This window comes from Thalassophryne amazonica, chromosome 5 (genome assembly GCF_902500255.1).
Source record: "Thalassophryne amazonica chromosome 5, fThaAma1.1, whole genome shotgun sequence".
Taxonomy (NCBI): domain Eukaryota; kingdom Metazoa; phylum Chordata; class Actinopteri; order Batrachoidiformes; family Batrachoididae; genus Thalassophryne; species Thalassophryne amazonica.
Window position 1 is genome coordinate 11,814,126 of NC_047107.1, and position 23,930 is coordinate 11,838,055.

The window sequence follows — 23,930 nt, forward strand, 5'->3', positions numbered from 1 at the left end:
ACAAAAGACTGGGAAAGTTGATGAATGCTCAAAGGACACCTAACTGGAAAGAGGTGAGTGTCATGATTGGGTATAAAAGGAGCTCCCCAAAAGTCTCAGCCGTTCACAAGCAAAGATGGGGCGAGGATCACCACTTTGTGAGCAACTGCATGAAAAAACAGTCCAACAGTTTAGGGCCCGTCCCACTGGCATTTAGGAAGATTTGCATATGGATTGCACACAAATTTGGCTCATATTCGCCAAAATCCACAATATCCGTGAAACATGCTTCTATGAGTCGGCCGACACCTGCACACGTCCGCAAATATCCACAAAGGCAGGTTTTTCCGTTGCCAAGATTTTTGAGCTACACAAAAATTTTGGTTGTGGATGACATCTGCCTTACATACTCAGTACATACTCAAGCTATGCACTGTATATCCACTGTTATCCGTAACTGACGGGATTTGCAGCTTGGCAGTGGACGGACAGTGTGTAAAACGGATATATGCGTGCCTATCATGTCCACATCATGGACTAAAATAAATTGTCACAAATGCATACAGATTGGCCACGGATAAAGCGTTTGTATTACGTCTGCTTTGCAGCTGATTTGCGGACAATCTGCGACTGCATAACAAACACGTCACGTAAACCCAAAGTATTTATGTGGCAGAAAGCGACATACCTGCCAGTCAGTGCCGGTCCAGCTGTGGAGATCCACAAAGACGTAATAGCTGCTGCAATCCAATAACATACTGTAAATCCGCAGCTGCAGAGAAGTCAGCCGTGGACCTCGGTTCTCTGTCAGGAGTTTAATTAACACCAACAAAAGGAAGAGTTGCTGTTTAGCTGCATTCATGCTGAAATCTCTTTTTGAAAGAAAAAAATCACTGTCTCACAGCCCCAAGCGGCTTTCCCCCTCCCACTCCTTAAACTCATGAACAGTTAACCCTTGCATGACAACATGAACATCAACTCTGTGATCAACTTGTCCGATTCCAACTATTGCACCAGAGGCTGTGGTATCGGTGTGAATAGTGATGCCAAAGGCCCGAGTGCGCTTCTTTTATGACCGCAATGCAGATGCCACACACGCGCAACACATGTGCGATGCATTCACAATACGTCAGTAATACTGCCGTGATAATCGCAATGCATCAGATCCGTTTCATCAATACTTGCATTATACATCCGTGATTGTTCATCACATATTTGCTATACATGAGATATATCCATGATTCATCCTGGGACATTTGTCATTTTGGCCACTTTTGTTGCGGACGACAACGAACGCCTGTAATTTCTATACTCAGTTCATGCGTAATTAATCCTCCCCCAGTGGGACCGAGCCCTTAAGAACAATGTTCCCAACGTTCAGTTGCAAGGAATTTAGGGATTCCATTGTCTACAGTCCATAATATAATCAGAAGATTCAGAGAATTTGGAGAACTTTCCACACGTAAGCAACAAGGCCGAAAACCAACATTCATGCCTGTGACCTTCAATCTCTCAGGTGGCACTGCGTAAAAACCAACATCACTGTGTAAAGGATCTTTACCGTGTGGGCTCAGGTACACTTCAGAAAACCATTGTCAACACAGTTAACACAGTTCGTCGCTACATCTACAAGTGCAAGTTAAACTCTACCATGCAAAGTGAAAGTCATACATCAACATCATCCAGAAACGCCGCCGCCTTCTCTGGGCCCTAGCTCATTTGAAATGGACAGATGCGTGATGAGTCCACATTTCAAATTGTTTTTGGAATCATGGATGCTGTGTCCTCCGGACAAAAGAGGAAAAAGACCATCCATATTGTTACCAGGGCAAAGTTCAAAAGCCAGCATCTGTGATGGTATGGGGGTGTGTTAGTGCCCATGACATGGACAACTTACACATATGTGATGGCACCATCAATGCTGAAAGGTACATCCAGGTTTTGGAGCAACACATGCTGCCATCCGAGCAGTGTCTTTTTCAGGGACATCCCTGCTTATTTCAGCAAGACAGTGCCAAGCCACTTTCTGCACATTTTACTAATGTGTGATGAAGTGCAAAATATGACAACGGAGACCCCAGACTGTTGAACAACTGAAGTCGTACATCAAGCAAGAATGGGAAAGAATTCCACCTACAAAGCTTCATCAATTACCCAGACAGCAAATAGATCTGGGCCGGATGTAGTCCAACATCTGGTAACAATCCTGAAACAGATCCGGTCCAGACAGTTTTTGCACCCTGGTCCAGATCCGGCACGGCTCCGCTTTACAGTTCTGGAACAGATCCGGACCAGATCTGAACTGGATCCGCAAAGACCAACCGTTTACAGACCATATCGGGCATGGCTCTGGGGCAGATGTGGACCGCATCACAGCACCGTGGCAGGAAAAAGTTTTACAGGGGTAAGTTCCGTGGATCCGAGGAAACTGATTTGTATCTATAACACACAGATCAGTGTCTCTGGACTTATAAAACTTGATTTGTCAATAAAGAAACAAACCGCTTTGCACTAAGCATTTAAAAAAGCTCAGTGACGATCACGATTACAGAGTACAGAGTTTACAACCGCTAATGGATAGTTTCTACCGAGTGCAGATAAAATGCTTATCATTATGCCCCATGTTCCTGCCACGGTGCTGTGATGCAGACCACATCTGTCCCAGATCTGTGCCAAATATGGTCTGTAAACGGTTGGTGTTTTGCGGATCCAGTTCAGATCTGGTCTGGATCTGTTCCAGAACTGTAAAAGTGGAGCCGTGCCGGATCTGGGCCAGGGTGCAAAAACTGTCTGGACCGGATCTTTTTTCAGGATTGGTACCAGATTTTGGACTACATCCGGCACGGATCTATTTGCTGTCTGGGTAGTGTCCTCAGTTCCCAAACGCTTATTGAGTGTTGTTAGAAGGAAAGGTGATGTAACACAGTGGTAAACATACCACTGTCCCAGCTTTTTTGAAACGTGTTGCAGGCACCCATTTCAAAATGAGCAAATATTTGCACAAAAACAATAAAGTTTATCAGTTTGAACATTAAATATATTGTTTTGTGGTTGATTTATGCTTGTTTTATTGATCAAATCAGAGTAATTGGGCTGCTTTGTAGCTAGTAGTGCATGCTTAAGTCTAAGATAGCATCATACCACGCTAGGTGGGATACATCTATTTTTTCAATGACACTGTTTCTATCTAGACCTCTAGCCTTATGCTTGAAGCCACGCAAGTAATCATTGAACCTAGGTGACTGTGTTTTTTGGGGGGGGAGTGTTTTTTTAATAAAGGTGGGGCAATCATGTCGAGTGTAGATTTGAGCGCTGAATTTAACTGCCATAAGACAGTCTATTGATTTGACATTTTCCAAACGTGCAGCTAAGATATCAGGCCATCTAGCTTCGAGTTCAGTCATAATTGAGTTGATGTGTCACCGCAGTGATATATAAGGTTGTTGTTCCACTAAACACCAACAGCGAAAGTGTAAACTTAATAAGGAGTGATCAGAAACCACTGATGCAAGAGGCTTGATGTCAATATTGTGACAGCAATACCACGTGTGAGAACCCAAATCCAGGGTATTTCCACTAATGTACGTTGAATCCTGAATGCATTGCCTAAATCCTAATACTCTACATCTTTAATTTCCACATTGTGACCACATTGTGCTGTGGAGAAAACACTGTAATGGTCAGTGGTGGGCACAGTTAACCAAAAGGATAGCTTCGATAACATGTGATCCGCTAACTGAAAAGGTCACTTTTATAACACTGAACCAATAAACTCTTCAAAAAAATTAGAGTAAGTTACAGCTAACCGCTAACAGCTAACTGCAAAACACGCGTGATACACATGTACGGCACATGTGTTGAGGCAGGAACTGACACTCTGGCACGCCACATATGTGTTTTCTTGGCAACTCCACAGTCGTGGGAGAACTTAGACAAATTCCACAGCCAGCTCGAAAGGCAGCGCATATTCTAAGTATCCAGCGAGCAGTGGTTGGATGCTCCGTGTGTGTCACCTGGAATTTGTCCGACACCTGCCACGAGAGGGTTGAATGTACTCTCCAGGGCACTCTCTGTCTTTCGGCTGCTGGGGTGTGACAATAGTTGTAGCAACAGGAGTACGAGGTGTTGGAGGCGGTTCAGATTTTTCACGACTGGCATGCAAGTCCTCCTTTTGCACTAATCTGCAAAAGGAGGACTTCCGATTTCTCTCCGATTGTTCTGTCTGAGTTATTTTCATAGTTCTTCATCCAAACCATCAACATGCTTATTAGACCCCATTCCTGCCAGGCTGCTCAAGGAAGTCCTACCATTATTTAATGCTTCAATCTTAAATATGATCAATCTATCTTTGTTAGTTGGTTATGTACCACAGGCCTTTAAGGTGCAGTAATTAAACCATTACTTAAAAAGCCATCACTGGACCCGCTATCTTAGCTAATTATAGCCAATCTCCAACCTTCCTTTTCTCTCAAAGATTCTTGAGAGGGTAGTTGTAAAACAGCTACTGATCACCTGCAGAGGAATGGTCTATTTGAAGAGTTTCAGTCAGGTTTTAAGAATTCATCATAGTACAGAAACAGCAATTAGTGAAGGTTACAAATGATCTTCTTATGGCTTCGGACAGTGGACTTATCTCTGTGCTTGTTCTGTTGGACCTCAGTGCTGCTTTTGATACTGTTGACCATAAAATTTATTACAGAGATTAGAGCATGTCATAGGTATTAAAGGCATTGCGCTGCGGTGGTTTGAATCATATTTGTCTAATAGATTACAGTTTGTTCATGTAAATGGGGAATCTTCTTCACAGACTAAAGTTAATTATGGAGTTCCACAAGGTTCTGTGCTAGGACCAATTTTATTCACTTTATACATCTTCCCTTGGGCAGTATTATTAGACGGTATTGCTTAAATTTTCATTGTTACGCAGATGATACCCAGCTTTATCTATCCATGAAGCCAGAGGATACGCACCAATTAGCTAAACTGCAGGATTGTCTTACAGACATAAAGACATGGATGACCTCTAATTTCCTGCTTTTAAACTCAGATAAAACTGAAGTTATTGTACTTGGCCCCACAAATCTTAGAAGCATGGTGTCTAACCAGATCGTTACTCTGGATGGCATTTCCCTGATCTCTAGTAATACTGTGAGAAATCTTGGAGTTATTTTTGATCAGGATATGTCATTCAAAGCGCATATTAAACAAATATGTAGGACTGCCTTTTTGCATTTACGCAATATCTCTAAAATCAGAAAGGTCTTGTCTCAGAGTGATGCTGAAAAACTAATTCATGCATTTGTTTCCTCTAGGCTGGACTATTGTAATTCATTATTATCAGGTTGTCCTAAAAGTTCCCTAAAAAGCCTTCAGTTGGTTCAGAATGCTGCAGCTAGAGTACTGACGGGGACTAGCAGGAGAGAGCATATCTCACCCGTGTTGGCCTCCCTTCATTGGCTTCCTGTAATGCTAGAATAGAATTTAAAATTCTTCTTCTTACTTATAAGGTTTTGAATAATCAGGTCCCATCTTATCTTAGGGACCTCGTAGTACCATATTACCCCATTAGAGCGCTTCGCTCTCAGACTGCGGGCTTACTTGTAGTTCCTAGGGTTTGTAAGAGTAGAATGGGAGGCAGAGCCTTCAGCTTTCAGGCTCCTCTCCTGTGGAACCAGCTCCCAATTCAGATCAGGGAGACAGATACCCTCTCTACTTTTAAGATTAGGCTTAAAACTTTCCTTTTCGCTAAGGCTTATAGTTAGGGCTGGATCAGGGTGACCCTGGACCATCCCTTGGTTATGTTGCTTTAGACGTAGACTGTGTTTCATAATTATTGTATGGCCTTGCCTTGCAATGTGGAGCGCCTTGGGGCAACTGTTTGTTGTGATTTGGCGCTATACAAGAAAAAAGTTGATTGATTGATTGATCTGCTTCAATCGTGTTATGTGTGAAGGGACCCTTAAATTTTCACCATTAATTTAAATTGCTGTCTCATTGCATTAAAAAAGAGCATACATTTTTCACACATCATATATTTTTGTGTACACATTTGAATATATCAGGTGTGTTTTTCTGAATGCTGTTTGCAAGTCGTGCAAAAAGAGTATTACTTATCCTTGTAAACATCTTTAAATGTTGTTAGCCTTCCACCTAATTGTCTTCGACAGGAGGGATGCCCAGAAAGACTCAAGGCTGTCCTTCCTCCACTCGCTCCATGTACATGTGTCGATGACACATGGTTAAAATCAGCAACAGGAGTTGAAGTCTTTACAGAACACATCAACTTGGGGACTCCAATATCAAGTTCACACGTGTGAATGCCAGAACAACCATTTAGCCTTCTTGGACTGTGATGTTACGATTGGAGAGAACAGCACTCCAGACAGAGGTTTACAGAAAACCCACTCACACTGACCAATATCTACTATTTGGCTCAATCCACCCCCTTGAACACAAGCTCGGGGTATCAGGACTCTTCAACACAGAGCCCTACAGGTGGCGCACAACTGCAGAAGGGAAGGGCTAAAGAACAACACTTGTCCGGAAAGCCCTCACAGTATGTGGGTACCCACGATGATCCCTTGGACAAAGTGCAGAAGTCCCAGAGCAACAAGAGAGCATATAGACAGGAGACGGAGACAAGAAGAAGAGGAGTGGCTCTCCCTTATTTAGCAGGAGTAGGGATAAAACTACAGAGGATCTTCAAACAGCACAAAATCCCAGTTTACTTTAAACCGGTTAACACCTTGAGACAGAAATTAGTTCACCCTATGGACCGGATCCCTAGTTACAAACAGAGCAATGTAGTGTATTCTATCAGATGTCAGGAAAACTGTAACAAACACTACATAGGTGAGTCTAAGCAACCTTTACACAAAAGGCTATACCAGCACCGCAGAGAGTGCACCAGTGGACCTCAGTCTGCAGTTCATCTCCACCTTAAAGACACTAACCACACGTTTGAAAATAGGAAGTTAAAATCTTAGCCAGAGAGAAAAAATGGTTTGAGAGAGGGGTCAAGGCATTCTATGTGAAAGAGTTGAAACCCAGCCTTAACCGGGGAGGGGGTCTGAGACATGCTTTGCCCCCTGTTTACAATGGGGTACTCAGGTCAAAGCAGTTTCAGTCTTTTCTTCATGGTAATGAGTCATTCACGTCATCAGGAGAGTCATCAAGGAAGCCATCAGGAGAGGTGTCCGTCCCATCATTAGGAGGGGCAGTTGCCCTGTCATTAGGAGGGTGCTAACTAGAGCGCAATAGGTGCTAATTAGAGCTATTGTTTAGTCACTAGCCTATAGCAGTCTACCTCTCGGTAGGAGGGGTCTGGTTAGGTTTAAAACTCCAGCTTTTGTGGCTTCTTCTTCTCTCAAGAGTCAAGACAGAAGTCAGACTACCAGAGCAAAAATTTTAGCTGAGGAAGCTTCTGCGATTTGAAACGAAACGTCCTTGCGTCAAGCAACCCAGTCCAGTCAAAGATTCAAGCTTCTTACTATAGTTCAAATGGTTCTTGTTCCCTCTGTTATATTCCCTCTGTTTTTTTGAAGAGTGTGGTCTTTCAGTTTGAGAGCATGTTTTATTTTTATTTTTCTCATTCAGAACTGCTTATTTTGTTAAGTGCCCTTGGTGCACTATTTTAAACCCTTGTCTGTACATATCACTTAAGCATGAGTCACAGTCAGCTCATACCAGGAATATGGACAATTTTTAATATGACAGCAGCGACTTGCTTTTTTTCCCCATAAACAGATGACACAGAATACCACCTTTAAACTGTTACAACAATGACCGCGACAGTGAAAAGTCCTGATGAAGACAGTGCTTGTAACAACAACTAAGATGAAAAAAATCACAAAAAACAGAAGGATAGAGAAAGTATAAAGAGACAGAAGCAGACCGTGCAAGACAGAGGAGGTGATCAGGCTGGCAACATTGATCACATTAATATATATGTGTAGGTGTGATTTACATGAATTTATGTTGGTCTGTGTATTAATCTACATGCAGATTGCGAAAGATCAAATGAAAACAGGAGTGTGACGTATTGTAGTTGACTTATTGTAGTGTTGCAGTATCCCCAAAAGCCTCCATGCGGCCCTACGGCCACGTGGATCCCTGCAGCCACAGAAAGCACCAGCTGCATTTTAACTAAACACGTTGTTTGTGCACATGTAAAATCTGGCAGGCTGCAGTGACATTGCAGCTTTTCTGCCCACATCACATGGCTGAAAAGAGTGATTGAAAATTGAATTCTTTTGCTTGACATTATATCATTTTGTTGTGCAGGCAAACTAGTTGTGAACGAACTCATCCAACGATTAAAATGTCCAACAAAAGTTTTGAGCTTGGTGAAAATTCTTCCTCTGTTATTATATACACTTTATTTATCAACACACCTGTCTTTCCTTCTATCACTCTGTTCTGGGCACTTATGGCAGAGATGACCAGAGTCTGATGTCATGCATCTGGTCATCATCACCACGCACATTTTGCACTCACTAAAAATCACAATTTTGCATTTTGAGAGAAACTCCTCAGCTGGGATCTTGCTGGAGCTCAGGCTCAACATAACCTGATTAGGAGTAGGCTGGTTAGTTTTTAAAATTTTTACAACAAAATAAATGAAGTGCAGACACCAGAGCAAATGGTCTGCAGACCAAGTCCCAGTCCCTGCTTGTTGATGTGGAGAAGTGCCTTTGAGCTCTGAACCTCAAAGTACTTGTGGTGTTTACATTCAAGTCATTTGCTGAGGATTTGAGCAAATGAATATTTTATTCTTTGTCATTTTAACCATATTATTTCCATAATATTTACTGCAGAGAACACGTTAGTGATTTATAATGTTTTTTGTTTTAAATAAGCGGGCCACTGTGTCACTGTGGAGTTAAATATGCAACTTTAAACTATTTAATCAAATACCCCAGCATAACCCAGAGAATGCATTTTGCCAATAGCATCATTTGCTGGCAAATGAGTTTTATATTATAATTTTATATAATAGATTTATATCATAATTATGGAGTAGCACAAGCCTTTTGTTTGTAAATGCTGATGTACCCACATGTCCTGTTGTGCTCAGGAATCTAGATGTATGAATATAGATGTATGCGTAGACTTACTGTCATGCAATAGCATAATTGCAATGTTAGTGAACCCTGCATTGAGTACAGTCAGATTCACCTCAAGATTGTGGAATCACTGGCATCATAGCTTATATGTGACTCTATGAATAATGTCATGCACTGTGGTCTCTTAGATCCTATCAACTTATTTATATTTTTGTATGTTTGTATATGTTTATACTATGGACCTTCTCTGGGTCTGGAATAAAGACTGAATTTCCAAGCTAGCTCCATGCCAGATGGTTAGCTAAAACAACTGCTAGTCAGATAATTAATGAACAATTGCATGAAGCAAATGTTTTGTGCAAACCAGTGTTTTCTGTATTTTCAGCTCTTTAATTTGGAAATTTTGTGCATTGTTGTAGTGTCATTATTATTGGCATTTATTCCTTCATTTTTAAAGTTTGTTTATTATAATTATAATATTATTAAAGCTGTACGGCCTTTTAAATTTCACAAAACTGACAACATTTAGTTTTGACTGAAATCCAAGTATTATAATGTCAGTTTATTTTTGCAACATGTAGCAAAATTAAAGCTCATTTTAATGAAGAGCACATATTCCCCTTTGGTGGTGGTGGAGGGGGCGGGGAGGGGGGATTCCATAACAAATGTTTTATTTTTTAACTGTCTGTAGGAGGATGTATATGTGTGCATTCATGAGGTTTTGAAATTACTGGAAGTTGCCTTTGACCTCACGTTGTTGTGAAAGTGACGTGACATGGACCCACAACAGGGGGCGTTAATGAACCGACAATGGATAAGCCAAAAGTAACAATTTAATGTTGTGAATCGCACAACAACGTACAGACAATAACAATATGGTGGACTGTCAATCATACACCAGGTGACGTGTGGGCAGGCTCAACGATAGAAGATGCCTGGCGAGAGAAGAGCTGGATCCCCACACGGCTTCCACCACCAATGGAGCTGAAGAAACCGGAGCCGCCAAGCCCTGCGCCCCAGGTGGCCGCTGTCTTCAGCAGTCAGACCCGGTACTGCTGGCAGAGAACAGAGACAGTCCTGATGAGTGTGAGTTTGCACACTCAGTACTCCCACAGTCAGTGTTTAGTAAAGGAGGGAGAACCTCCACCTCCAATCACACTCGTGCAGCTCCTGTTTAACCACTTATCTTGGTTTGGGGTGTGAGGCGAAGCCGTCGCTGATCACACCAACCGCCAATCCCACGATAAGGCAGAACACCACAGGATAACGGCTGCAAAAGAAGTTCAGGTTATCACTCAATGATTTGAGTCAGCAGAGAAAGTTACCTGAATGGTAGCTGATTTCTCGGCGGGGAGGTGGAGTTGCAGTCCGGCCTTTATGGTGGTGGTGATGAGTAGTGGATGAGTGACAGCTGGTACGGATGATGAGTGACAGCTGTCACTCCTGGTTGCTCCGACGCCTCTCGTGCTTGAAGCCTGCACTTCAAGCAGGCGCCATCTTGTGGTGGTGGGCCAGCAGTACCTCCTCTTCAGCGGCCCACACAACAGGACTCCCCCCTCAACGGACCAGGCTTGTCCGGGTGCCGCCGGTAGAAGTCGGCCAGGAGGGCCGGGTCCAGGATGAAGCTCCTCTTCACCCAGGAGCATTCTTCGGGTCCATACCCCTCCCAGTCCACCAAATACTGGAACCCCCGGCCCTTCCGACGGACATCCAGGAGCCGGTGCATGGTCCAAGCCGGCTCCCCGTCGATGATCCGGGCAGGAGGCGGCGGGTCCGGGGTACAGAGGGGTGAAACATGGTGAGGTTTGATGTGTGACACATGGAAAACCGGGTGGATCCGCAGTGAAGCTGGCAGCTTCAGCTTCACTGCGGCTGGACTGAGGACTTTGAGGATGGGGAAAGGTCCAGTGTATCTGTCCTTCAACTTCTGGGATTCCACTTGCAGGGTAATGTCCTTTGTGGAAAGCCAAACCTCCTGCCCAGGCTGATACGCAGGGGCCAGGGCACGCCGGCGGTCTGCATGGTTCTTGGCCCTCATCCGGGCTTTGAACAGGGCAGAGCGGGCGGTACGCCACACGACGGCACCTTCTCAGATGGGCCTGGACCGAGGGCACCCCGACCTCTCCTGCACTAGCGGGGGGAACAATGGGGGCTGGTACCCCAAACACACTTCAATGGGGAGAGGCCGGTGGCAGATGAGACTTGGCTGTTATGAGCGTACTCGATCCAGGCCAGATGGTCACTCCAGGCCGTGGTGCGCGAAGGTCACGCAACGGAGGGCCTGCTCAGTTCTGGTAGTCCGCTCTGCCTGCCCGTTTGTCTGGGGGTGGTACCAGACGAGAGACTGACGGTGGCCGCCAGTTCCCTACAGAAACTCCGCTGTATTTTGGCTCAACTTCAGCAGCACAATGCAACTCTGGACACCTCGATTGTTGGATTATCACATGGGATTTATTTTTTCCAGCACACAGCAGCCCGGTGAGAGGATTTTAACCACAGGCTGTGGTCTGGGCTCCATGTCCGCACTGTGAAACACTCCCGGATCGCTGTTGGAGGTGAGAATCACATCTATTACTGCTGTCACAGCCTGGCACAACAGTTCCATGTCATATCTCTTACAGAGTTAGAAGTTGATCATAAATCACAGTGTGAGATCCGTTCAGCTCTGAGCCTGATGCGTGCAATGACGCATTACTGTGCACCACGGAGAGGTGCAGCTGCCCGTGTTATATATAAATATGATGGAGACAATAGTTCACATTATTTACATGGCCCATGGGAAGGAATGGACAAATATCTGTACTGTAAGGCCTATTGTGGACATGACAGCCTGTTCAGATTTGTGGCAGCGTGCACACAGTAGCACACGGTGCTTTTGGTTTGATAGTTGCTGTTCATGTTCACTAATTCATAGCTATTATCATGATGAAGCGTGCCACATACATTTCAACAGTTCCTTTGCGCTCGGGGGGTTCTGGACATTATTATACATGACATGTGCAGGTCATACCGGCAGGCTTTGCTGTGCCAGATCCATCTTGAGGTTCTCTCGTATGTGCTCAAATAGTTTCAGATCCTCTTTTGCTGCCATTGGAATATGTAAATTGCGGTCAGATAGTCCTCAGATTGCACATGAACAATCGTCGGATAGATGTACCATCTCAGTGGTGCGCAGAGGGTTTTGAACATGTGCATCACACTCGGGGCCGCTGGCCGATTTTGTCCAACTGTGTGGACTCTCGCAGATGGCTGTCAGAACATTATGGAACTGAAACACTATTTGGATGTGCACCAATTCGTCATTCTGATGTCATTCTGCGTGATTTCTGGCTGTGATGGGAGTGTAAAAAGTTCAAGACTTTGCAAAGAAAGTTAACTGAAGTTAAAACAAGAAATACAAGTTTGGCAGTGAGTGGAAAATTAATTCGGACACTCATAAATTTGCTCTTAATTTGAAAAACTCAGTTCAGTAGTTGTCTTCAAAATGTAGAGGATTAAGGACTCATGCCTTAAAAGTTATTAAAAACTGGTTCATCAATCAACAAAAGTTATGGAACAAAAAGAAACACAATGAACAAAAGAAACAATGAAACAAAAGCTATGAGCTAAGATTAAGGACATAGAGAGTGTTGATGAGAGAAAAGAGTGGAGTTGAAGTGATCAGAAAAGAGCCGAAGAGGCAGAGGAGATCAGATTTTTTTTTTTTTTTTTGCCAGCTTGCACTCGGCCGAGACAGCGCACTTTTCTCTTCTCCCTCCCTCCTTATCTTTCCTGCTTCTGTGGTGTTGTCTGTGAGGCTGCAGCTTTGCTCTTCTGGAACGACAAAAATGGATCTGTTAAAGTGGTCTGAACGCAATTGACACTATTTTTTCTACAAGACATTTGGGGGCGGAGGACCCGACCTGTCCTGCCGGGACGCATGTGATGGGTTATGTGATGGACTCGTGGAGGAGATGGCAGGTCATGTGCCTTTACATGCTTTCTGTGGAGGATGTCGAAGATGTGTACATATTCGGCTTGGTGGTGACCGGCTTTCTGATGTGTGGAGCGGGCACTATGCTGGTTTACTGGAAAATCAAGAAAGTGGAAGCAGCTTTGATTGGTCCTTCCAGGCTGCCCTACATGATTGATTCGATTGGGAAGGCAGTGGCTGCGCAGTCGGCGGGGGTTAACTGCGCGTTGGAAAATATCTCAAATAGAATTGCAGCCCTGGAAACCCGCTCTGACCGTCTGTGAAGACCACATTCTACATTCAGATGCATTGAGAGCCACTCTGTTCTCAGAACTGTGGAATCTTTCAGGCATCTGCTAATCTGGCTATTCATTTGGCTTCCCCAGATACAGCTGCACTTCAAGGTCACTGTGATAAAACCTCCTCAGAAGATCAACACTTAAGCCTTGCTCCCTGGTCTTCCCCCTCCCTCAGCTTCTCCAGCTCTGACGCTGACTGTGCTCAGGACTGCTTAGGACTGCTCAGACTGCTCAGGGCTGCCCCTCCCCCCTCCAGGATTGTCGGACAAGGCCGTTGACGGCGCCAAACAGGCTGCCTCCGGAGTGTTCTGATAAACTGGACCTTTTCAAATCTCGGTTGTCGTCCTGTGTCCTTGTTTTTGTCTGTGTGATTATTGTTTTCTGTGCTGATGGGGATTTTTTTTCCTCATTGCTGCTGTGTAATGCAGCGGCTATGAGGGTTTTTTTTCTCCTTTTCCCTCATGTTTTGCTTTTCATATATATGTTTATGTACCGGGCCGGCCTATGTGTTGTGTGTATGTTGTTGTTATGGGTCGGTGTTGGTTTGCTCAGCCCTGCTGTTGACCAAGGCAGGGATGTACATCTGGAGCTGGTCCCCGGGCGCCTAATGGCGACTTCTGCTCCTACTGGCAATTAGGATGGGTTAAATGCAGTAGACATATTTCATTGTGCAGGGAACATGTTCTCTGTGCATATGACAATAAAATTCCTTTGAATCCTTTGAATCCTTGAATCCTTGAAAAGAGAGTTTCTTTGTTCCAGGGTCATTTTAAAGAGGCTACACACATGGTCATAATCTCTGCCCACGTGGCATCAGGTTTCTGCCCAAAAGAAAGTTATTTGAAAAACACAGCAGATACAATGAATAACATATATCTCCTTTCTTCTTTGGCTAACAAAATAACATGACTGAGTCATCATCTAAACCATGCTAGAAGCAGGGATGTGATTAACAGAAACATTATGACAATTCATTAATAACTCAACAAATCACATTTAAACATGCACCAAGAGTTAGAAAAGAAATACTCATAACGTCACATGAAAGAAATGTTTAACAGATTAAACTGGAATATAAATTTTGTCTTTGGATAACTATAACAACAGGAAAAAATAAATTACAATTTCTGTCTTTTGTTAAAAGAAAGTATATTCACATTCTGTGTCCTTCCTCCAGCTGGCACTGTGGTTCCATCCCAATGTTAGTCTTTTTTATGACCTTTAATTTTTGTTGTCTGGCTGGATGAGTTTTTATGTTTACTGAGCTGTTATCTGTAGGGAGAATCTTGTTGGTGTGTGGATGTCCTCTGAATTTGACAGATTTTATTAAATTGTCTAATAAATTCAGCTTGACCTGGAGTTGCCTGGAACATTTCAACAAATATCTATGATCCATAGGGACTGTTTGTTGAAGCTTTACAGAGGTGTCATGAATTTGGCCAGGAAATTTTGGAAGACTGGTCACTTTGTGAGAAGGTGGGGGCTTTTGGTACCTCATCAGTTGAGTTGGCCATCACGTCCCTATATTTGGCAAGTTTGTTGTGCACATACCATCCTAAGTCAGTGGTCAACATCTCCATAGAAACGTTGTAAAAAAAACAAACAACACTCGTTTCTAACCTCAGGAAGGTAGACAATGAGCTACAACCTTATTTTTATCCATATGAGAAGTCCTCTGAGCTGGAAAAAAATAATATTGACCTTAACAAGCAGGTGGCGGAGAAACAGAAGCTTAGGGACTGTCTACAAAGAGCAAAAACAAGACACCAGAAAAATATTCAATAAATACTGGGTGGTGTCACCAAATTCACTGCACACATCAGTGGTCTCCTGCTGGTTATACTACAGCACTCAGTTTGGAAAAATGTCATTGTGAAAAACTTTGGACAATTTTTTATTGTTTAAATTTTCAATAGTGTCAATGATAAACATTGTAGTGACACAAAATTTACAGCACACATCAGTGGGGTCCTGCTGGTTATAGTACAGCAGAGGTGGGAGGAAGTCATTGTCAAGTCATTTTCAAGTCATTAATCTGCAAGTCCCAAGTCAAGTCTAAAGTCAGCTTGCAAACAATCGGTGGTCATTATGACTTGAGACTTGACTTGGGACTTCCTGATTCATGACTTGAGAGTGACTTGATGGTGACTTTCTGACTTGTTCTGTCTGAGTTACTTTCATTAGACACTTCCTCCAAACCATCAACATGTCTATTAGACCCCATTCCTACCAGGCTGCTCAAGGAAGCCCTACCATTAATTAATGCTTCGATCTTAAATATGATCATCCATCCATCCATTTTCTTCCGCTTTATCCGGAGTCGGGTCACGGGGGCAGCAGCTCAAGCAAAGCCGCCCAGACCTCCCGATCCACACGGAGACCTAATCTATCTTTATTAGTTGGCTATGTACCACAGGCTTTTAAGGTGGCAGTAATTAAACAGAAACATATACAGAAACAGCATTAGTGAAGCTTACAAATGATCTTCTTATGGCCTCAGACAGTGGACTCATCTCTGTGCTCGTCCTGTTAGACCTCAGTGCAGGTTTTGATACTGTTGACCATAAAATTTTATTACAGAGATTTGAGCATGCCATAGGTATTAAAGGCACTGCGCTGCAGTGGTTTGAATCATATTTATCTAATAGATTACAATTTGTTCATGTAAATGGGGAGTCTTCTTCACAGACTATGGTTAATTATGGAGTTCCACAAGGTTCTGTGCTAGGACCGATTTTATTCACTTTATACATGCTTTCTTTAGGCAGTATTATTAGAAAGCATTGCTTAAATTTTCATTGTTACGCAGATGATACCCAGCTTTATCTATCCATGAAGCCAGAGGACACACACCAATTAGTTAAACTGCAGGAATGTCTTTCAGACATAAAGACATGGATGACCTCTAATTTCCTGCTTTTAAATTCAGATAAAACTGAAGTTATTGTACTTGGCCCCACAAATCTTAGAAACATGGTGTCTAACCAGATCCTTACTCTGGATGGCATTACCCTGACCTCCAGTAATACTGTAAGAAATCTTGGAGTCATTTTTGATCAGGATATGTCCTTCAATGCGCATATTAAGCAAATATGTAGGACTGCTTTTTTGCATTTGTGCAAAATCTCTAAAATTAGAAAGGTCTTGTCTCAGAGTGATGCTGAAAAGCTAATTCATTCCTTATTGCTAATGCTTATACAACCCTTGGCAAAAATTATGGAATCACCGGCCTTGGAGGATGTTCATTCAGTTGTTTAATTTTGTAAAAAAAGCAGATCACAGACATGACACAAAACTAAAGTAATTTCAAATGGCAACTTTCTGGCTTTAAGAAACACTGTAAGAAATCAGGAAAAAAAAATTGTGGCAGTCAGTAACGGTTACTTTTTTAGACCAAGCAGAGGGAAAAAAATATGGAATCACTCAATTCTGAGGAATAAATTATGGAATCACCCTGTAAATTTTCATCCCCAAAACTAACACCTGCATCAAATCAGATCTGCTCGTTAGTCTGCATCTAAAAAGGAGTGATCACACCTTGGAGAGCTGTTGCACCAAGTGGACTAACAGAATCATGGCTCCAACACGAAGAGATGTCAATTGAAACAAAGAAGAGGATTATCAACTCTTAAAAGAGGGTAAGTCATCACGCAATGTGCAAAAGATGTTGGTTGTTCACAGTCAGCTGTGTCTAACTCTGGACCAAATACAAACAACATGGGAAGGTTGTTAAAGGCAAACATACTGGTAGACCAAGGAAGACCTCAAAGCGTCAAGACAGAAAACTTAAAGCAATATGTCTCAAAAATCAAAAATGCACAACAAAACAAATGAGGAACGAATGGGATGAAACTGGAGTCAACGTCGGTGACCGAACTGTAAGAAACCACCTAAAGGAAATGGGATTTACATACAGAAAACTAAACGAAAGCCATCATTAACACCTAAACAGAAAAACACACGGTTACAATGGGCTAAGGAAAAGCAATCGTGGACTGTGGATGACTGGATGAAAGTCATATTCAGTGATGAATCTCGAATCTGCATTGGGCAAGGTGATGATGCTGGAACTTTTGTTTGGTGCCATTCCAATGAGATTTATAAAAGATGACTGCCTAAAGAGAACATGTAAATTTCCACAGTCATTGATGATATGGGGCTGCATGTCAGGTAAACGCACTGGGGAGATGGCTGTCATTACATCATCAATAAATGCACAAGTTTACGTTGATATTTTGGACACTTTTCTTATCCCATCAATTGAAAGGATGTTTGGGGATGATGAAATCATTTTCCAGGTGATAATGCATCTTGCCATAGAGCAAAAACTGTGAAAACATTCCTTGCAAAAAGTCACATAGGGTCAATGTCATGGCCTGCAAATAGTCCAGATCTTAATCCAATTGAAAATCTTGGTGGAAGTTGAAGAAAATGGTACCATAACAAGGCTCCAACCTGCAAAAGCTGATCTGGCAACAGCAATCAAAGAAAGTTGGAGCCAGATTGATGAAGAGTACTGTTTGTCACTCATTAAGTCCATGCCTCAGAGACTGCAAGCTGTTATAAAAGCCAGAGGTGGTGCAACAAAATACTAGTGATGTGTTGGAGCGTTCTTTTGTTTTTCATGATTCCATAATTTTTTCCTCAGAATTGAGTGAGTCCATATTTTTTTTCCCTCTGCTTGGTCTAAAAAAGTAACCGTTACTGACTGCCACAATTTTTTTTCCTGATTTCTTATAGTGTTTCTTAAAGCCAGAAAGTTGCCATTTGAAATGACTTTAGTTTTGTGTCATGTCTGTGATCTGCTTTTTTTCTACAAAATTAAACAACTTGAATGAACATCCTCCGAGGCCGGTGATTCCATAATTTTTGCCAGGGGTTGTAGTTAGGGTTGTATCAGGTGACCCTGAACCATCCCTTAGTTATGCTGCTATAGACTTAGACTCCTGGGGGGTTTCCCATGATGCACTGAGTGTTTCTTTCTCTTTTTGCTCTGTATGCACCACTCTTATCTTTCACTCTTAATCATTAGTGATTGATCTCTGCTGTCTTCCACAGCATGTCTTTTTCCTAATTCTCTCTCCTCAGCCCCAACCAGTCCCAGCAGAAAACAGCCCCTCCCTGACCCGGGTTCTGCTGGAGGTTTCGTCCTGTTAAAAGGGAGTTTTCCTTTCCACTGTCGCCAGTGCTTGTTCATAGGGGGTCGTTTGACCGTTGGGGTTTTTCTGTAATTATTGTATGGCTTTTGCCTTACAATATAAAGAGCCTTGGGGCAAACTGTTTGTTGTGATTTGGCGCTATATAAATAAAATTGATTTGATATGATTTGACTTCATCCCACCTCTGTACTATAGCACTCAGTTTGGAAAAATGTGCAAAACTTAAATTTTAGTGAAAATAGTTACTTTTATTGCTATGATAAAAATGCTGTAGTAGTGCTATAGTATATCCACCGGGAGACCAGTGTGTTCAGTGAATTTGGTGACACCACACCTGAATTTATTGAATATTTTTCTGGTGTTTTGTTTTTGCACTTTGTAGACAGTCCCAAAGCTTCCGTTTCTCCGCCGTCTGCTCGTTCAGATCAATATTATTTTTCCAGCTCATGGGATGGTTCAAATGGATAAAGTAAGGTTGTAGCTTGTTGTCTACCTTCCTGAGGTTAGAAATTAGTGTTGTTTGTTTTTCTACAATGTTTCTCTTAAGATTTATTGAGCCATTTTCCGAGGGTGGAGGGGTGGGGGGAGGGAGGTTTCTGTCCTCAGTGAGTTTGACAGGTGGACCGTCCCAACCCCTCACCTGATACTGTCCCCAGAGCGGGACACATCCAGTGGGACCGGGCGCTTGATACAAGAAGCCAAAGCTGCTCAGATCACCTCCTCAGGCTGTAGTGACCCCCCCCCCCCCCAAACAAAATCAAGATTTCCTGCAGTAATTGACCCATAAACTTCATAGATAATTGGCAAAGCTTCTGGGGAAAACCTGGTCTTGTTAGGAGAGACGGCATCCATCCCACTTTGGATGGAGCAGCTCTCATTTCTAGAAATCTGGCCAATTTTCTTAAATCCTCCAAACCGTGACTATCCAGGGTTGGGACCAGGAAGCAGAGTTGTAGTCTTACACACCTCTCTGCAGCTTCTCTCCCCCTGCCATCCCCTCATTACCCCATCCCCGTAGAGACGGTGCCTGCTCCCAGACCACATAACCAGCAAAAATCTATTTAAACATAAAAATTCAAAAAGAAAAATAATATAGCACCTTCAACTGCACCACAGACTAAAACAGTTAAATGTGGTCTATTAAACATTAGGTCTCTCTCTTCTAAGTCCCTCTTGGTAAATGATATAATAATTGATCAACATATTGATTTATTCTGCCTTACAGAAACCTGGTTACAGCAGGATGAATATGTTAGTTTAAATGAGTCAACACCCCCGAGTCACACTAACTGTCAGAATGCTTGTAGCACGGGCCGGGGTGGAGGATTAGCAGCAATCTTCCATTCCAGCTTATTAATTAATCAAAACCCAGACAGAGCTTTAATTCATTTGAAAGCTTGACTCTTAGTCTTGTCCATCCAAATTGGAAGTCCCAAAAACCAGTTTTATTTGTTATTGTCTATCGTCCACCTGGTCGTTACTGTGAGTTTCTCTGTGAATTTTCAGACCTTTTGTCTGACTTACTGCTTAGCTCAGATAAGATAATTATAGTGGGCGATTTTAACATCCACACAGATGCTGAGAATGACAGCCTCAACACTGCATTTAATCATTATTAGACTCTATTGGCTTTTGCTCAAAAAGTAAATGAGTCCACCCACCACTTTAATCATATCTTAAATCTTGGTTCTGACTTATGGTATGGAAATAGAAGACTTAACAGTATTCCCTGAAAACTCCCTTCTGTCTGATCATTTCTTAATAACATTTACATTTACTCTGATGGACTACCCAGCAGTGGGGAATAAGTTTCATTACACTAGAAGTCTTTCAGAAAGTGCTGTAACTAGGTTTAAGGATATGATTCCTTCTTTATGTTCTCTAATGCCATATACCAACACAGTGCAGAGTAGCTACCTAAACTCTGTAAGTGAGATAGAGTATCTCGTCAATAGTTTTACATCCTCATTGAAGACAACTTTGGATGCTGTAGCTCCTCTGAAAAAGAGAGCTTTAAATCAGAAGTGCCTGACTCCGTGGTATAACTCACAAACTCATAGCTTAAAGCAGATAACCCGTAAGTTGGAGAGGAAATGGCGTCTCACTAATTTAGAAGATCTTCACTTAGCCTGGAAAAAGAGTCTGTTGCTCTATAAAAAAGCCCTCCGTAAAGCTAGGACATCTTTCTACTCATCACTAATTGAAGAAAATAAGAACAACCCCAGGTTTCTTTTCAGCACTGTAGCCAGGCTGACAAAGAGTCAGAGCTCTATTGAGCTGAGTATTCCATTAACTTTAACTAGTAATGACTTCATGACTTTCTTTGCTAACAAAATTTTAACTATTAGAGAAAAAATTACTCATAACCATCCCAAAGACGTATCGTTGTCTTTGGCTGCTTTCAGTGATGCCAGTGTTTGGTTGGACTCTTTCTCTCCGATTGTTCTGTCTGAGTTGTTTTCATTAGTTACTTCATCCAAACCATCAACATGTTTATTAGACCCCATTCCTATCAGGCTGCTCAAGGAAGCCCTACCATTATTTAATGCTTCGATCTTAAATATGATCAATCTATCTTTGTTAGTTGGCTATGTACCACAGGCTTTTAAGGTGGCAGTAATTAAACCATTACTTAAAAAGCCATCACTTGACCCAGCTATCTTAGCTAATTATAGGCCAATCTCCAACCTTCCTTTTCTCTCAAAAATTCTTGAAAGGGTAGTTGTAAACAGCTAACTGATCAATTGCAGAGGAATGGTCTATTTGAAGAGTTTCAGTCAGGTTTTAGAATTCATCATAGTACAGAAACAGCATTAGTGAAGGTTACAAATGATCTTCTTATGGCCTCGGACAGTGGACTCATCTCTGTGCTTGTTCTGTTAGACCTCAGTGCTGCTTTTGATACTGTTGACCATAAAATTTTATTACAGAGATTAGAGCATGCCATAGGTATTAAAGGCACTGCGCTGCGGTGGTTTGAATCATATTTGTCTAATAGATTACAATTTGTTCATGTAAATGGGGAATCTTCTTCACAGACTAAAGTTAATTATGGAGTTCCACAAGGTTCTGTGCTAGGACCAATTTTATTCACTTTATACATGCTTCCCTTAGGCAGTATTATTAGACGGTATTGCTTAAATTTTCATTGTTACGCAGATGATACCCAGCTTTATCTATCCATGAAGCCAGAGGACACACACCAATTAGCTAAACTGCAGGATTGTCTTACAGACATAAAAACATGGATGACCTCTAATTTCCTGCTTTTAAACTCAGATAAAACTGAAGTTATTGTACTTGGCCCCACAAATCTTAGAAACATGGTGTCTAACCAGATCCTTACTCTGGATGGCATTACCCTGACCTCTAGTAATACTGTGAGAAATCTTGGAGTCATTTTCGATCAGGATATGTCATTCAAAGCGCATATTAAACAAATATGTAGGACTGCTTTTTGCATTTACGCAATATCTGTTTGTTGTGATTTGGCGCTATATAAAAAATTGATTAATTGATTGATTGATAAACTGAAATCCATAAACTACTTAAACTGAAAAAAAAACATATATAATATGACATGGAGGAGCAAAGCTCTTCCAGACTTTTATCGAGTAAATGCTTCAGGGGAGCATTAGCATGGATAAACCCTCTCAGCTTCTGGGGCGGGGGGCATTTTTCTTTTTTGCCTTTCAGCTGACCCCCCTATTTACAGCCCCCTTAATCTCCTTCCACTTTAAGCATTTTTTTATGTAAATGTAAATTAATATTCAAAGTTTTCAGCTAGTTGACAGTAGGGCTGTACAATATGGCCAAATTATTGTATCTCAATATTCTCATATCAATATTATATACGATATGACTATGATTTGACACAAAGTGCAGCAACATTGAAAATTAGACATTCTTAAACAAAACAGTAATAATACCACACTAATTTTTCACTCATCATAAGGTCAGGATACTGTGCCCTCCAAAAGTATTGGAACACTTGATATTTCACATATTTTAATTTGTTTTTGCCATTTTGAATACAAGAAATAATAATAATTAAAAAAATCTAAAATTATCTTCTTCAAACTCAGACTGAAAGCAAATCTCTAAAACATGCTAAAACCTGTAAATAATAATCTTTTCTTGCCAGTTTTCTATGAATTTTGTTGTGAAAGTGTAGTGACACGGACCCACAACAGGGGGCGCAAATGAACAGTCAATAGATGAGCCAAAAGGTAACAATTTAATGTTCTGAAACGTGCACAATGAACATACAGACAATCTCAGAATATAATTACAGTCAAATTACAAAGGTGACGTGTGGGCAAGCTCGAGGATAGAAGACGTCTGTCCTGAGAAGAGCCGGAACCACACGATTTCCGCCCCCACAGAACCTGGTGAATACTGGAGCCGCCAAGTCCCGAATTCCCAGGTGATCACCGTCCCCGACTGTCGGATCTGGTACTGCTGGCGAAGAACAAAGACAGTCAAGTGTGGGTGTGTGTACACCCAGTAACAACAGCGGTGGGAATGCCACCTCCACCTCTCACTCAATTCAACTCCGGTTGTCTCTGCAGTTCAGGGTGACAAGTGAACGCTCTTCACTTTGTCACCACTCCGCCAGACGACAACAGTGAGTAGTCTCCTGAAACAATATCACAGAATAGAAAAGTAATGTGCGCACGGCACAATCACGGCTGAGGTATTACCTCCAATGAAGTATGATATCTCGGCGATGAGGTGGAGATGACGTCTGGTCTTTATGGAGTGCGATGATGAAGAATGTGTGACAGCTGTCAGGAATTAATGAGTGACAGCTGTCACTCCCGGCTGTGTCCGTGGCGGCAGCGCCCTCTCGTGCCTGAAGCCCGCACTTCAGGCAGGGCGCCCTTTGGTGTTGGGCCAGCAGTACCTCCTCTTCTGGCGGCCCACACAACAAATTTGGCACTTCCTGTTTGGGCCACAGTGTTCCATGAGCGAGCTTTGCGCCACTGCGTGTCGCTTTGCTTGTATAATGAATGATTTTCACGTTTTGTGTGACCCATGTTCACATTTAGATGATAATTTGTCAGTATTCATGTTTTGCAATTAACAGTTTGCAGATAAATCACAATTTGCAGTTGATTCATGTTTTTGGGGTTAACAAACGACATGTGTTGTGGTTTCTTTATGACCTGGAGCATAAACATGTCGAGGCAGTTTTGCAGGCGAGAGAATGGAGCTACTCTGTTTAGCTGTGTTGGTTAACACTTACTGACACGACATCTCCCATCTGCCTCATCTTCCCTTCTCCATTGGGAACTAAAAAGAAAAAAAAAACACTTTTTACAACTGCTTCAATGATAGCAGCCACAAACAAAATAGTACACCATTTTTCTATGTGAAGTTACACTCTATATATTGTGCAATGGCAGTGGAGGTCCCCATAACTGGTCAAATTCCGCTATATTATGCAAGTTTCAAATAAGACTGCAGTGCCCTA

At 42.3% G+C, this 23,930-nt stretch overlaps 1 protein-coding gene and 1 long non-coding RNA gene across 2 annotated transcripts in view; both read left to right on the top strand.

The window, feature by feature from the left end:
• LOC117510107 (nuclear receptor subfamily 5 group A member 2-like) overlaps positions 1-23,930 on the top strand; it is a 144,611-nt gene that overhangs the window by 42,906 nt on the left and 77,775 nt on the right. The window lies entirely within an intron of this gene.
• LOC117510108 lies at positions 1,214-23,443 on the top strand. Its single transcript, XR_004560618.1, has 3 exons — positions 1,214-1,345; positions 9,533-9,534; positions 23,430-23,443. It is a non-coding gene; the product is annotated as an uncharacterized LOC117510108 (long non-coding RNA).